Source organism: Schistocerca piceifrons, chromosome X (genome assembly GCF_021461385.2).
Source record: "Schistocerca piceifrons isolate TAMUIC-IGC-003096 chromosome X, iqSchPice1.1, whole genome shotgun sequence".
Classification (NCBI taxonomy): Eukaryota; Metazoa; Arthropoda; class Insecta; order Orthoptera; family Acrididae; genus Schistocerca; species Schistocerca piceifrons.
In genome coordinates, this window is record NC_060149.1 from 352,843,298 (window position 1) to 352,858,411 (window position 15,114).

Genomic DNA, 15,114 nt, shown 5'->3' on the forward strand with positions numbered 1-15,114 from the left:
ACCAATTTGCATACTCCTTCATATATATATATTAGAGGGAAACATTCCATGTGGGAAAAATATATCTAAAAACAAAGATGATGACACACAAACATACACACAAAATTCAAGCTTTCCAACGGTTGCTTCATCAGGAAAGAGGAAAGGGTGTGGGTTTTAAGGGAGAGGGTAAGGAGTCGTTCCAATCCCGGGAACGGAAAGACTTACCTTAGGGGGAAAAAAAGGACAGGTACACACACACACACACACACACACACACACACACACACACACACACACAAGCAGACGTTTGTAAAGGCAAAGACATCTCTGCCCAAAACTAAAAAGGCAAATTGTTCAGGTGCCCATGGAGGCCCTAACATGAATAAGGCATCCATAAGAGAACTGAAAAGCAAGCTCAATCCAGAGGGTCCGTGTTTTTGGACATGTGGCTTACATACATTGCATGGTAACTTTACGACAGGTTGTACTAGCGTTGGTTGGAGCATTGTTCAGTTTCTGAGAGCTTTACATAATCTATTTAAAAACATTCCATCCCACCAAGCTTATATCTACAATATTACAAGCACCTCTGTTTTCCCGCAGAAGTTTTGTGCTGTTTGGTGAGTGGAAAATAAAATGGTACCGGTCTAGGCTCAGCAAGTGTTAAGTGTTTAAAACTTTGTGGAGGAAGCAGACATGGTAATAAGCATAGAAGGGGATAAAACCAAAACCTAAGGTCATTACTGGAATTCATTAGTCATAATTACCAAGTAGTGTGCAAATCTTTGAGGGACAAGATGAACTCCTTTTTTTGAGACTGACACTCAGGTTGAGTCATTTCTGACTAAATTTCAGTTAGATGCTCCCTTAGCTGCTCCTTTCATCTATATGTAAATACAATAGGGCCAATCAGCAATTGAGGAAGAGCATTTGCATTAGCCTGTTGTTCTGTGGGTCAGAAGGGAATCTCAGTTATAGCATGACAGAAACAGAGTCCAGCTTTGTAGGTGACAGACTGCTTTTTCCAGTAAAGGTGCCAAAGGACTGAAAAGAGAAACCAGAGGTTTATGATCAGTAATCAAATGAAACTTGGAACTGCATAGAAAACAAGAAATTTTTCGAGCTCACACACAATAGTGAGGGCTTCCTTTTCTATCTGCGACTAGCACTGTTACACCTGTTTCGGAGTTTGGAAGCGTACACAATAGAGCATTAAGAACCGTCCACATGTTGGTGTGCAAGAACAGCCCCAAGGCAATACTCAGAGGCATCTGTGGCCAAAACAAGATGTTGGGCTGGTTGGAAGGTAATCGAGCAATGTGCCTTGTGTTGTTTTGACTTTAATAGGATAAAAGCATGCTCATAGGTGGGTAACCGATGTAAAGGAACATCATTACATAAGAGAACATGAAGTGGTTGGACCAATGTGGCTGTACCAGGAAGAAATTTATGTGGTACAAATTTTTCTGAGAAAGAGTTGCAACTCTTTGACATTGGTAAGACACGGCAAAGCTGTAATAGCATCAACATGCTGGCATAAAGGCTTGGCGCAAGCATGCAAGACTTCAAACCGAGAGATAATAGATGACTGAAAAAATTGTGATTTGTCCAAGTTAAATTTCAAACCGGTGGCCTGTAGCACCATGAACAAGGCACGAAGGTTCTACAAATGTTCATCTGTTGAGCAGCCTGAGACCACAATATCATCCAGGTAGTTAATGCATCCTGGCACGGAAGCCTTGAGTTGCTCCAAAAATCGTTGGAAATGGCAGGGGTGCAAGCCATGCCAAACGGCAGGCCCTGGTATTGACACAGTATACCAGAAAGGGCGTATTCGCTATGAGGACACATTTGAAATCATCATCCAGAAGCAGTTGTGAGTAGGTTTCTGATGAGTCTATTCAGGAAAAATGTTGGCCCCCAGAAAGGCATGCTAAGAGTCATTTGGATGGGGTAAGGTGTATATATCAATAATAGACTGTAAATTTACAGATACTTTAAAATCTCCACTGAGCTGAAGACGCCATTAGATTTTTTGACTATTACCAATGGAGTGGACCATTCACTAGAGGAGACAGACGTGACAACACCGAAAGATGTAAGTTGATCTAGTTCCAATCTGACTTGCTCCCGTAAAGCTACTGGGACTGGGCAGGGCACTAAAAGAACGGAACCACGCCATTGGTTTGACTGTGATGCAAGCCTTGAAATTGGTATCAGATGCTAAACCTTCCAAAAACACAGAGGAACATTCTGAGCAAAGTGTGTCCAATTGTTGATACAGAACTTGATCTGATACCATACGCACTTCATCACAAATAGAGAACAAAATATTTTGAAGTTGTCTAACACAAATAAGTTTTCAGTGTTGGCATCATCCACTGCTAGAAATGTCGAAGGCCGAACAACTGCTTTGTATACTATGGAAGTAGAAAACTATCCCTATATGGGTATTTGTTGTAACCCACCCGCCGACGAGAGACGGGACAATGCCAGTGACCCGAGATCCACATAGGCTTGAAAATTTAACGAAGTCACTGCTGCACCTGTGTCCACTTGCATTCTTAACATCTTCTCCATCACACATACTTTAGAGTTTTTTCTGGGCTTCCATCACTTGGGAAAAACTGCTCACATCCATGTTCATGACTGGTGAAGGAGATTGAGAGCTGCACCCAGATGCAATTTGCCCCCGCCCCCGCCCCCCCTTTTTTTTACAGTAGTTCCACGTTGTCAAAAGCTTTGTACATGCAGCCCACTCATGTTGAATGAAACGAGGGCATGACAGGAAAGGAGCGCATGGCTGCTGTTGTGGCGCTGACTGCTGCTGCTGCTAAACAGGATGCTACCCCATGTGATGTGGAGTGGAGGCCACTGCCATGTCATCTAACCCCCCCCCCCCCCCCCCTCGAGCTAACCAATGAAGAAAGGAAGCAATGGTGGCTACTTCGCACACTTCTGTCTAGAGCCTGAGGTGAAACTGCAGCTCCAGAACTGATCTCTCACGGAAAAGGCCGAAGCTACAGGAGGTAGCAGATGGAAAATTTGCAATGGTCAGCGGATAGCTGCCTGACACCTAGTAGTCGATGTGGGCTATCGTTTTATCTATCAAGAGTGTACAGATCGTGCATGTTTACTTGAGCCCTCTGCGATTGGTGGCAGTCGGCTAACTTTGTGACACTTTGGAATGTGTACGTTTGCTGGCAACAGTAGTTACATAATAGTATTGTGCAACTTAACAGTAAGCAGCCATTGCGAATATACTGTCGATCCGTCTGTGGTGTTGTGCTTAGTGATTGTTAATATCATTTATGAAAGTGAGCAAAGAGTCTGTACCTGGTCCTTTCAGCAGCTCGTCAGCTTCTGCTACGCATTAAACTGTTACACTTTCATACCTTTTATAATCTTTAGGCTAGGCGCAAATTGAGACGTGTATAGCGCGACGCAGCGCAGCGCGCATTTTTGTAACCTCACAGGTTCAAATGGGACCGCGCAAATTGCGACGCGACGCGACTGGGACGCGACACGCGCCACTTGGGTCACGCGGCGTTGTGGTTGAGGAACAGTTTCTCGCGCCGCGCTTCGCTAGCACCGTGGGAAATTTGAGACGGGGAGCGGAAAAGTAGCCCGGCCATATGCTCATATCGGAACGGTGAATATGAGCAGTGGTAGTATTGCCCCATATGATAAATTTTGCCTTACTGTGTACTAAATTTCATTGCCTTTGGGCAGTGTTTCGTTTTTCGCCATTTAAACGCTCCATCTTTCTTCGTTAGTACATTATACTTTTCTGTTATTTATATCTGTATGGTTTTGTTTTGTTTTTGTTCTGTCAAGAAAAATGCATATTTCAGTAACTGATGAGCCATTGTCCGCTGGAATTGTATCATATGCCTCCGCGATGTTTTCAGATCGCAAGAAGGGACAGAGGGTAATGAACAAGGAAGCAAGGAATATTATAAAATCATGTGATTAAGAATCAAGGTAGGAAAGTAAAACAAGGTTATCTTTTCGCTGCCTAGTATGCTGGCGTATCTGTACGATCTGTTACAAAAATTTAGAAAGGGATAATCTCCACAGGTGTGATCCCTTTGTGCTCCTGGTAAAAAGCGTCCAAGATCTGAATTATAGAAGTCTCACTGTGATTACTCTGATATTGATGTAATAATGTAATACGACACATTGTACTACATGCATGTGAACATCAACATTTCCACTGCAAACTAGAAACAGTCGAAAATGGCTCTGAGCACTATGGGACTCAACTGCTGAGGTCATTAGTCCCCTAGAACTTAGAACTAGTTAAACCTAACTAACCTAAGGACATCACAAACATCCATGCCCGAGGCAGGATTCGAACCAGCTGTCTTGCGGTTCCAGACTGCAGCGCCTTTAATCGCACGGCCACTTCGGCCAGCTGAAACAGTCGAAAAGCAGTCACAAATAACAATGTTTTAATTGGTTCGCCGTGATGAGAAAAAGCATTTCAATTGTTGCATGCGCATTATCAGCATTAATAAACTAATTATACAACAGGCTAAACAGATGAAGAAAATGGTCGGTATTATTACGAAAGTAGGAATATCCTGAAAGAGTGTTGTGATTAGATATATTTAATTTGTTGGAATGTACTGCTGACAAAGGCAGATCTACTTTCATGACAATGTTTTTCGAACTCCAACTCACAAGGCACACATGGCTAGCTTGTGCATTCCTGTCGCGCTCATTATCCTCCGCTGCTGACGATACACTGACCATTGTGTTGTGCGACAGGTCAGTTGTTTATTTTTCTCAATAACAACTATTTTATTCGCGATCACACATTGTCAGTTTGGCAAGCCGTAGGTGAGTAACCAGTATCTGGCATTTGCCTATCATTCCGCCTGAAGGAACGCTCGTCATTATTTTAATACTGCTCAGATCAAGAGAAGGAATAAAATCCTTTGGTAAGTTTCCATTCCAGTCGCTCAGTGTTAAAAATACGATGGGTTACGTGGATTCCACCAAAATTCCAACGGAATTGGCAATCTATTTTTGTGAGAGTTGTTAATCTTTTCTCATTCGAAGAAGCATCACCGTTTGTGAGTAACTGCCACATTTCTCTTGGTGAATGGTTTAATTGTATTTCCTTTGTCACAGTGTAATTTGCCAAACTCCTCTCACAGCAGCTATTGAGACAGAATCCCGAAACGGAGTGCCTCATTAAACAAGTAATCGGCAATCACAGAGCTCATTAGCTTACGAAAAACCTCATAGTGTCAGTATGCAGTAACATAAAAGAAGAAATTTCATGTTTATTTTCATACTAGGAAGCTCTTGTTTCGCTAGATGTCGATAACTCTTAAATTACAGTCACTGGAGTGAAATAAATAAAAAGGGAAGTATAAGTACTGATATATCGCCATAGATAAGAAAGTTCTGTGTGTCTAAGAATTGGCAAAACACTCTCCTCCTCGTGTGCTATCATTCGCCAAACTTTCGTTTCGATGTCTCGAGCGGTTTAGGAGATACGAGAGATGTTGCGAGTATTTCATTCTCGCGGGCGTGAGATCGGGAGTGAGCGCGCTACTTAGGATCCATTTTCTCGAGACAGATAGAGACCTCCTCCCAAGTCTAAACAAAAATACAACATGTTAGCTAAATTTCATAGCAGCAACATATGGTGTAATATGCACCAAACGCAAAATCATAGCGACCCCTAATTTTCGTTGCAAACTTTTTGAGTTTTGCGTAGTGTACATCACAATAATAATGGTCATTAGCGAGTTGATGGGCACTTGGTCACGAAGCTGACGTATAACGCTACAAGTAAGGCCAAAATCATGTATTTTCAGTGAATAGTTTCTGTAAAATCGTTTGAGAAAGATGACAGGTTGCGCGCGCTTCGGTTCTGTCAGCGCAGAGCGTCGCCAGTCGGCGCATGCGAAGTATGGTGTACGCGTCGCAATATGCGCTGGACACGTGCGTGTCGCGCTGTAGTGTCGTGTCACGTCACACGTGCTATACGCTTCTTAATTTGCGCCTAGCCTAAGTTGGTTGCTCTAGGAGAAGGAGGCGAGGCCTGTCTCTACAGCCAGTCACAAGCTTCCACTCCCAGCATCCTCTTCTCATGAGCCAAGTAAAAGTATGCAATCAGTTGGTTTTCTTAGCATCGTGTGAAATTTTTGAGGAGGTGTGAAAGTGTGAAGGTTTTCTCCTCCTTGAACTAGGACAGTACCATCATAAATATGATGAATCAAGAAAATAAATATGCATCTTCAGATTGTGGAAGAAGCAATGACCATAACTAGTCTGAGGAAACACATATCACAGACACATCCGGGAAAGTTAAGTGATGTTGCTCCATAATTAAAAGTGCAATAGTTTTATAAATATTTGTGTAGCTTATGCGGCAAACAATTCGACTATGGGCACAATTTAATGTGCCATGAACGAAACGAAGTTGCATTGAAAAATAGTTGTATGAAAATGAAATGCCCAATGTGTGATACTTCAGTCCTTTCGAAGAAACGCTATTATGATCACTTGTCAGTGAAACATGCTATGTCGATCGCATCAAAAGAGACTGAATTTGCGTCTTTTCAGGAATTGAGTGACTGGAAGAAGCAGACAGAGAAACACATTGTCTCTATACGTCAAAAAGTGTGGGTTGTATTGTACTTCAGACGTCACTTGGCATTTCTTTGTATGCCATTGGTCAGGGCAATATGTATCTAAAAGTAGGGCATACGCCACATGAAAATTCAAGGAACTAACATAATATGTGTGTGGTGTCTATTGTTCCAGCATTGAACTAATTGAAGCTGGAGATGGAAGATGCAAAGTGAAATATGTGGTTAATCATGTTAACAAGGTTATCTTCTCGCTGCCTAGTATGCTGGCGTATCTGTACGATCTGTTACAAAAATTTAGATATGACAGAAGAAGAAAGAAACACGTTAGCTGTCGACATCACAAACAGAATTACTTTCCACGTGATACTTGACAAAGAAAGAGCCACTTTATTTAATTCCAAGCTAGTGTGTACCCATCTGCTAACAAAAAAGATATTTGTATCACTGAGTAGTATAATAATTTATGTTCTGAGGTCGTGAGGTGATGGCACCAGTGTACAAGCGTGGATAAACGAAACCAGTGCTAGCAATGATGATCTATAAACCACAAGATACAAGCAGCCAACATCATTTACTCCTGAGAAAACACTTTGTCATCATTATGAACAATCTTCAATGTGAAATTCTGAATAAGTGCAGCAGTGACAGTATTTGCATCGATGGAAGTAGTGGTTGAGTTAACTACACTTGTTGTGCTTGAAAACATGAGACATGATTTTCCTTGTGCTTTCCTTATTTCAAACAGGTCTGATCAAGAGGTTCTACTATTTTTTAATGAAATATAGATTAAGTGGGGAAAATACGTCCTCATGTGCTTATGGCAGATCTAGCCGAGTCGTTTTATAATGCTTTACTTTCGCACGTGGAAGAACCTGTGAGAAGACTATTGGTCATGGTACACTGACAGGGCATGGAGGAAAAATATATGTTCTAAAATCAAATCAAAGGAAAGACAAGCTGACACTTATAAGCCAGTGAGGATTTTGATGCATGAAGGTGGCGTTATAACATTTGAGCACTGGAATGACAGATTTAAGATTCTGTTACAGCTGAGTTTGGTTTGTATCAAAAAAACGTCCATTAAGCCAACATGCACATGGCATGCTGTTGCAGAACCAACAGCGGCATCAATACAAACATGCATGTTGAAAGACTGTACTGAACAATAACATATATTTGCATGGTAAAAATAGAATTCATCTTGACAAATCCATTCATGCATTAATGAGCTTCATCAGGGACAAAAAGACATGACGGACTCATTATTCTGACAAAACCTTTTAGCAAACTCCAGGAAATTCACACAAAGCATGACTTGAATACAGAGGTGGTTCATGAACACATTGTTGAAGGAGGAGAAGGCTGGCTTGTGCCATCTGCTTCTAAGATGGATGACACTTTCTATTCAGAAAAGTTTGCACGACTGCAGCTTCAAATTGATTTGTATTGGATGTCAAGCTTGCATGTATCAATATACATGCTCGCGTGTAGATTCCAATCTCAGATGGAACATATGTAAACATATTCAGTCTGTTTGCCTACACAAAATAAGACAGCCATCCTGTTCAGGGAACGTCTATGACTTCCGTGAAGTCAATGACGACATCCATGAGAGTGCATTCCATATTTACGAAGAACAGGAATCAGTAAGTGAGAAACAAAGTATACTGGGCTATCTAAGCAGAGACAATATTGAGCCCTTAGATTTAAATCAACAGGAGGAGAAAAATTAAGAGAAAATTCGTCTATCTGATTGACACATCTTCTCCAAGGCAGCTGGAGATTTTAAAATGCCAGATGTCAATCCTGAAACCTGTTTCAGCTGCTGTTGACTCCTACATATATCATCAAAGAATTTGACCCTGCAGTGCTCCACCAAGAAGGGGACAAAGCATACAGCCTCAGAGATGGCTGTTCTGTACAAAGAAAAGGCGAAAACTAGTGCATCATAAGCACTTTGAGAAACCATGTACAGCTAAGACAAGACATTACTGTTTCTGTGTTACAAGATAGGCAACAGATATTGCCTTTTATGCAGGGAAAATTTATCTTTGGTAAATTTTTTGTGAGCTTTCTTAGTGTTTTGCAGTCCACATTGTTATTATGGTGTTGCTACAAATCTTCAGTCAGTGACATAAAAATTAATATTATCCCTAAATAAATTTGAAGAACTTGAATTATGCAGTACTGTGTGTTTCCCTTTTTCTTAAAAGTTTTTTTTCTGCTAGACTCATGATGAAAAACAGTAGAAAGTGGCCTCATGCCATTCGGGTGCGATTTTGGGTTTAATTGATGTCATCAGCACAGAACAAATACGCAATATAGTAAGTAAAAGATTCCATTTTCACAGTTGCATTTAATTTCTGTGTTTACACGTACTTCCAACAATGTTACAATGTAGTGGTACGTTGTAAAGATCAGTGCACCTTCAGTTGCAGTGCTGCGTAAATGTCACTGGTATTTATATATCCTGTGAAAACTCAGCTTCCTTCGTACGTGTGGAGGTGCAGTTGCACCTCAGGCTCTAGACACAAGGACTCCACGTTTCCATCTGATTTCCTGCTGCCGTAGACTGAGCAATGTTCATAACTTCTGCGAGAGAGGCATTTTCACATTGTAAAGCAGGTTCACAAACTTCCCTATCAGGAGCCAGGTATAACATCACAAACCATGGTGCCAGTATATGAATCCCAGTGGGCCTCTGTAACAAGCTGGCAATGACGGCTAAGCCCATTACTTTCCAGCTGCCCGAGCTCTGTTGACTGTTTCAGCCGCTTTTAACAACTGTAGAACCCAACACGAGTAGGTTTGCAATGATAATTAGAGAGCAACTGTCACATTTTATCAAAAAAGGGATTGGCAGCTTGCTGAGGAGGTGCTAGCTGACACACAGCATGATAAACATGAGGAGAAATCCACAACAGAAAGAAACCCTTACACATGCTGGGGTTGGCAAAGGCCTTTTTCATGAGCATTCCAATCTTCCACAGACTCATCACACAAGGAAACAGGGCTGCCAAATTGTTTAGTGCCACGGCGAGAGCCTGCAGCTGGTCGGCGAGAACTCGCTGTTGTTCAACAAGACATTAAAGAACTTCTCCCACTGGCATGTTGGCTGTGTATTGAACCAAAGAAATGAAACACGTGGAGTAGAATACCCCACTCATTGCCAAGTACATTGTGCATTGTGTCATTGTGCACACACAATATCGGAAGTAACACCAACTAAGTTTTATTCAGCTTCCACATAGAGAGCTCCATAATAACACTGAATGAAGTATGGAACAGTACAAAGTCTCATAACTATAGAACACATCAATATATAGTCCCATAGGTAAGCATATAATAAGCAAGTAAACATAAGTGAGGCCGAGGACCTGGCATGCCAGGATTACACTGACCATCCAGAATCTTATGAACACCTACTGGTACCTAATAGCCAGTATGTCCACCTTTTGCATAGATAATAGCGGCAACATATTATGGCGTGGAAAAAAGTAGGTTTTGGTAGGTTGCTGGAGGGAGCTAGCACATCTTTACACACACACCACCTAATTCCCACAAATTCAGGGGGGGGGGGGGGGGGGGGGGGGGTGAGCTCTTACGCCTTGTTCAATCACATCCCAGGTGTGTTCATTTGGGTTCAGATCTGGTGAATTGGGGACCAACACAATTGCAACTCACCATTGTGTTCCTCAAACCACGCCATCACACTCCTGGTCTTGTGACAGGGCACATGATCTTGCTGAAAAATGACACAGCCATTGTGAAACATGATCGTCACAAAGGGGGTGTACGTGGTCTGCAACCAATATACATATCCTTGGCCGTCATGTTGCTTTGCATGAGCTCTATTGGACCCATGGATGCCTATGTGAATGTCCCCCAGGCATAATGGAGCCACCATCAGCTTGTCTCTATACTGCAGTATAGGTGTCAAGAAGCTATTGACCTGGAAGGTGACAGATTCGGTGTCTCGCCATCGGCATGATGAAGGTACTGGGATTCATCAGACAGTGCAACACTCTGCCACTGTGTCAATGTACAGTGCCGATGGTCACGTGCTCATTTCATTGTAGCTGCCGATGTCACGGTGTTAAAATTGGCTCATGTATAGGTTGTTGGCTGTGGAGTTCCATCATTATGAGTGTTTGGCTTCATTAGAAGTGTTCGGTGCACTGTGTGTTCAGACACACTTGTACTCTGCGTAGCAGTGAAGTGTGATGTTAGTTCCACCACAGTTCACTGCCTATCCTGTTTTTGCCAGTCTGCCCAGCGTACAACGTCTGACACCTGGAAGGGGTGGTCGCACAACCCCGTAACATCTTGATATGATGTCACCTTGCTTTTGCCATGTGTTGAAGACAATGATCCCAGCACTCCTTGAAAACCCAAGGCATGCAGTTTATGAAATGCTTGTGCTGAACCTCCGGGCCATCACAATCTGCCCTCGATCAAACTCTGATAGATTGCATACCTCCCACATTCTACACGTGGGCAGTATGCTCACTGATACTACATGCACCATGCGTGTGTCTGACTAGCAATCATCCCTCACTAGGTGATGCTGCTGTCACCTGGGTGGGATTATATTGATAGTAGGGAGGTGGTCATAATGTTCTGGTGGATCAGTGGATATTGGGCTGTTATGAACACGGCACATCACTAAATGTCCAGTCGGTCCAGGTTGCGAGGTGACATCTCTAGTCCAGCTGTCGAGGCGCTTGTATCACGCGCTGTTTGATTATGTGTGCCCACACTATAGTGTCACAACAGCCTTCCATAATCCTTTTGTTCAAATTGTATTTGAATTTTATTCTTAGATCTCTTTGTAAAAAGTGTAACTTTACTGAAATAAATAAGGCTCTTTGTTTTTATGTCTGTGTGCTCCCAACAGCTGATTGTTCCTAACATAAATATTTATTAACCCTGGAGTGGTTGTGTGGCTTCTCACAGTTGCCGGCCATGCTTCATTTACTCGGTATTGTTGATCAGATACACTGGCGAACTTGTGGTGTGGTCTGTCCTCCAGTTAACTAAATGCAAACACATTTTGCTGATCAACAACGCATCAGGTGAAGTACAATGCTGGAGGAAAGAGTTTATTACCGAAACTGCAGTGCTGGAGTCTACCAGACACCATGCTACCTTTGCCATTACTAAAGATAAATATTTTATTGTTTATTTACTCTATTAGTTTTTAATATTTGTCAGTAGTACCCATTGCTAATATGTATCTACTTATCTTCAGATGCAATATGAGCTGACAGAAGACATGCAGGCGTGTCTGTCTGAAGCTTACGAGAGCTCAACAGTGATGTTAGCAGTGCCCTTACGCACACTAAAAGAAACGAATGTAGATAAAATTACGAAAATGCTATCATACATTGAGGAGGAAACCTATAAAATGACAACGATGCACTCACTCTCACCTCACTACTTGCATTGACTCACACAATAACTCTTATCTCACACGCACTAAGACAATGACGAAAAGGTAAAAGGAGCTACACATGGGATTAAAACAGAAATAAAACAACAGAGGAGCTAAAAGAAAGGCTCAGGGAAATGTGACTGGCTGACCACTTACAAAAAACATGGGTGAGCGGGTCACCCTGTTAACATGTTAAAAACATCTCGTTAAAATTTTCAGAAAAATGTCAGACAAATCACAAAACCTTAAAACTCTCACCACATTCATTTGAATGTTACCTAAAACAGAGGGCAGATCTGGCAGCAGATCCACTGCTGCCCGCTTGTCGGAAAATAGAACAAAACACAGTCTAATAAAATGTGGCACACAGTGATCTGTATGCCACAAGCATCATTGGAGGGTCCTCTCGCTGGAGCAAGAAGCCATGCATCGTAGGACTGTGACCTGTGTGACGGTGGGTAAGGAAGACCTCAGCCCGTCTTCATGGGTGGAAGGAGGTACACCACAGCAGCGTAGTGGGCTTTACAAGACACATCTTATTATCAGTCAATTCCAGCCACTTGTCTTTCCATTCACGCAAGACTCCATATCTCAACAGCGAGGTGATAATTTGTAGGGAGATGGTACACTGAGCATCCTGAAATGCCTCCTTGGCTGCTATATCTACTCTTTCATTCCCCACAATACCCCTGTGTCCTTGCACCTAGCAGAAAGACACCGTCTTCCCCAGCTGTTGTAGTTGGAAGAGGGTGTCCTGGATATTCTGGGCTATTTTATCTGCTGTGTACAAGTGTAGTAGAGAGTGAAGGGCACTCAGAGAATCAGAACAGACAAGGAATTTAGTACTCGAATCATGTCTCACCTGCTTCAGTGCCTGCAAGATCACATATAATTCTGCATCGAAGACAGTAAACTCTTGAGTCAGTCAGACTTTGAGAACACTGTCAGGGAAAACAAAGTAGCAGGTAACAGAACCCCCTATTTCAACCCATCTGTAAAGACAGCTGTAGAGTTGTGGTTCTCAGTTAAAATATCATAAAATAATGAATTAAAAACATATGCGGGAGTGCAACCTCACCTGTACTGCACTAAATCTAAAATTACTCGCGGGTGGCTTCTGCAGTAACCATTGTTTTGTATTCCATGATAGTGGTGAGTGTTCGAATGACATCACTGTAGTGTATGCCAGTTTGGCAAGCAACTTCCCTTACTGACAACCTTTCTTGCCATAAAGTGAAACAAGCGCACAGAGTAAGCTGGAAATGGTCCCTTGTGGCATGTTTACAGAATGGTCAGAGTACACAAGCAAGATTGTCCTATCATGACTGAACTGAGAATGCAGCTCTGCTTTTAACATTATTGCATAGGTGGCTACAGATAGAAATTTCCTGTAATGTAGTCAGAAATTCATAACAGAGGGTTGATGCTCCATGGATTCCATGAAAGCAGCGTATAAACAGCACCCATGCTTGCTTTGTGAATATGCCTATCAAATATGGAACAGTTATCGGCACTTCTGAAACAGAAAGAATTACAGATAAAATAGCTTTTAGGTTTGCTGCCAGGTGGGCATGGAAGCAGCCATGTCATATACATAGGAGATGATGTTACGTATGTGTGTGTGTGTGTGTGTGTGGGGGGGGGGGGGGGGGGGTATAGCTTGGCAAAGGATTTATTCCAAAAGCTAGCAAGTTTTCTTTCTTTCTCTTTCTCTGTTGACAATGCAACACTTCTGCTATTCGGTGAATTATTTACATTCTACCATAACTTTCATACATATGAACAACAGAGGCTACTATACTGGTCTGGAATATATGAACAACTCCCTACCAGGGTCTTCAGTTTCATATTTACCCATGCTGGGATCTAAAGTCCTCATGACAACCTCCTCCTCCTCCTCCTCCTCCTCCCCCCCCCCCCCCCTCCACCCTCCACCCAAAATAAGAAACTTTCCTGACAAAACATAATGCCCTATCACACCATGATCTTGCCATCCATGTGATGCATAGGCCAGTGGCTGTAAAAAATTCCTTAGCACTCTTCTCATTATAGCCATCACTAGGAAAATCTTTATCAAATCCTAATACAACACTAGTTACTAGATCAACATGATTCAAGTCAACATAACAACAATTAGTATTATGGACATCAATAAGAATTTGTTGTACTATCATGCAAATCCCCAAACACAGAACTATATGCAATACAACAGCAAGGCTTGAGCAAACTACACTCTCTGACAAAAAGAGTGAAGCACCCAGGACAGAGGAAACAAAATGAAACTTCATTGGTTGAGAGGGTCTGTAATGTTTCAGTGATTATAAAGACTTATTACTAAAGTCCACTTATCAATATGACATTTCATCCCTCTGGCTTGGATGCATGCACTGATTCAGTTGGAAACAGTGTGATAAAGCTGTTGTATCCTCTTTTGGGGCAAGCTGATGCACAACTGTTGCAAATGCTCCTTGATATTCTGGATAATGTCATTAGGAAGGAGTTGATGTCTGAACTGGTCCCACACATGTTCAATCAGGGACAGCTCTAGCGATATCGTGGGCCACAGGGCAGTACCTTAACACCATATAGACAATTCACAGGGACATGTGCCAAAGAGAGGTAACATACTCGCCACTGATAGTCGTCTGTGGTATTGAAGAACCATGAACACAATGTGATGCCATTCATCAGCAGTCCACACTGTCCAGTCATGTGCAGCCATTCATGTTATGGTGTTAATGGCAACCTACACACAGGATATGAATTCCCTACTCTAGCTACTGTTAGTCTATGACCAATGGTGTGAGATGACACACAATGTTGCAGGGTGTCTATTACTTGCTCTTGGATGGCAGGTGCAAAAGTGAAGGGGTTACAATGTGCTTGGTGCACAACATGGTGATTCTTTCTTGTGGGGCCAGATGTAGTCAACCAGCACCTTGACGAAGAGTGTTCCTCCACTTACGTTCCCATGAGGTCCAACAGTGGGCCACTGCCACATCCAAATGTCCCACAAATCTCTATACTGCACTATTTAACCAGCCAGAAAATGTGCACCCACAATGAGTCCTCTTTTAAACCCCG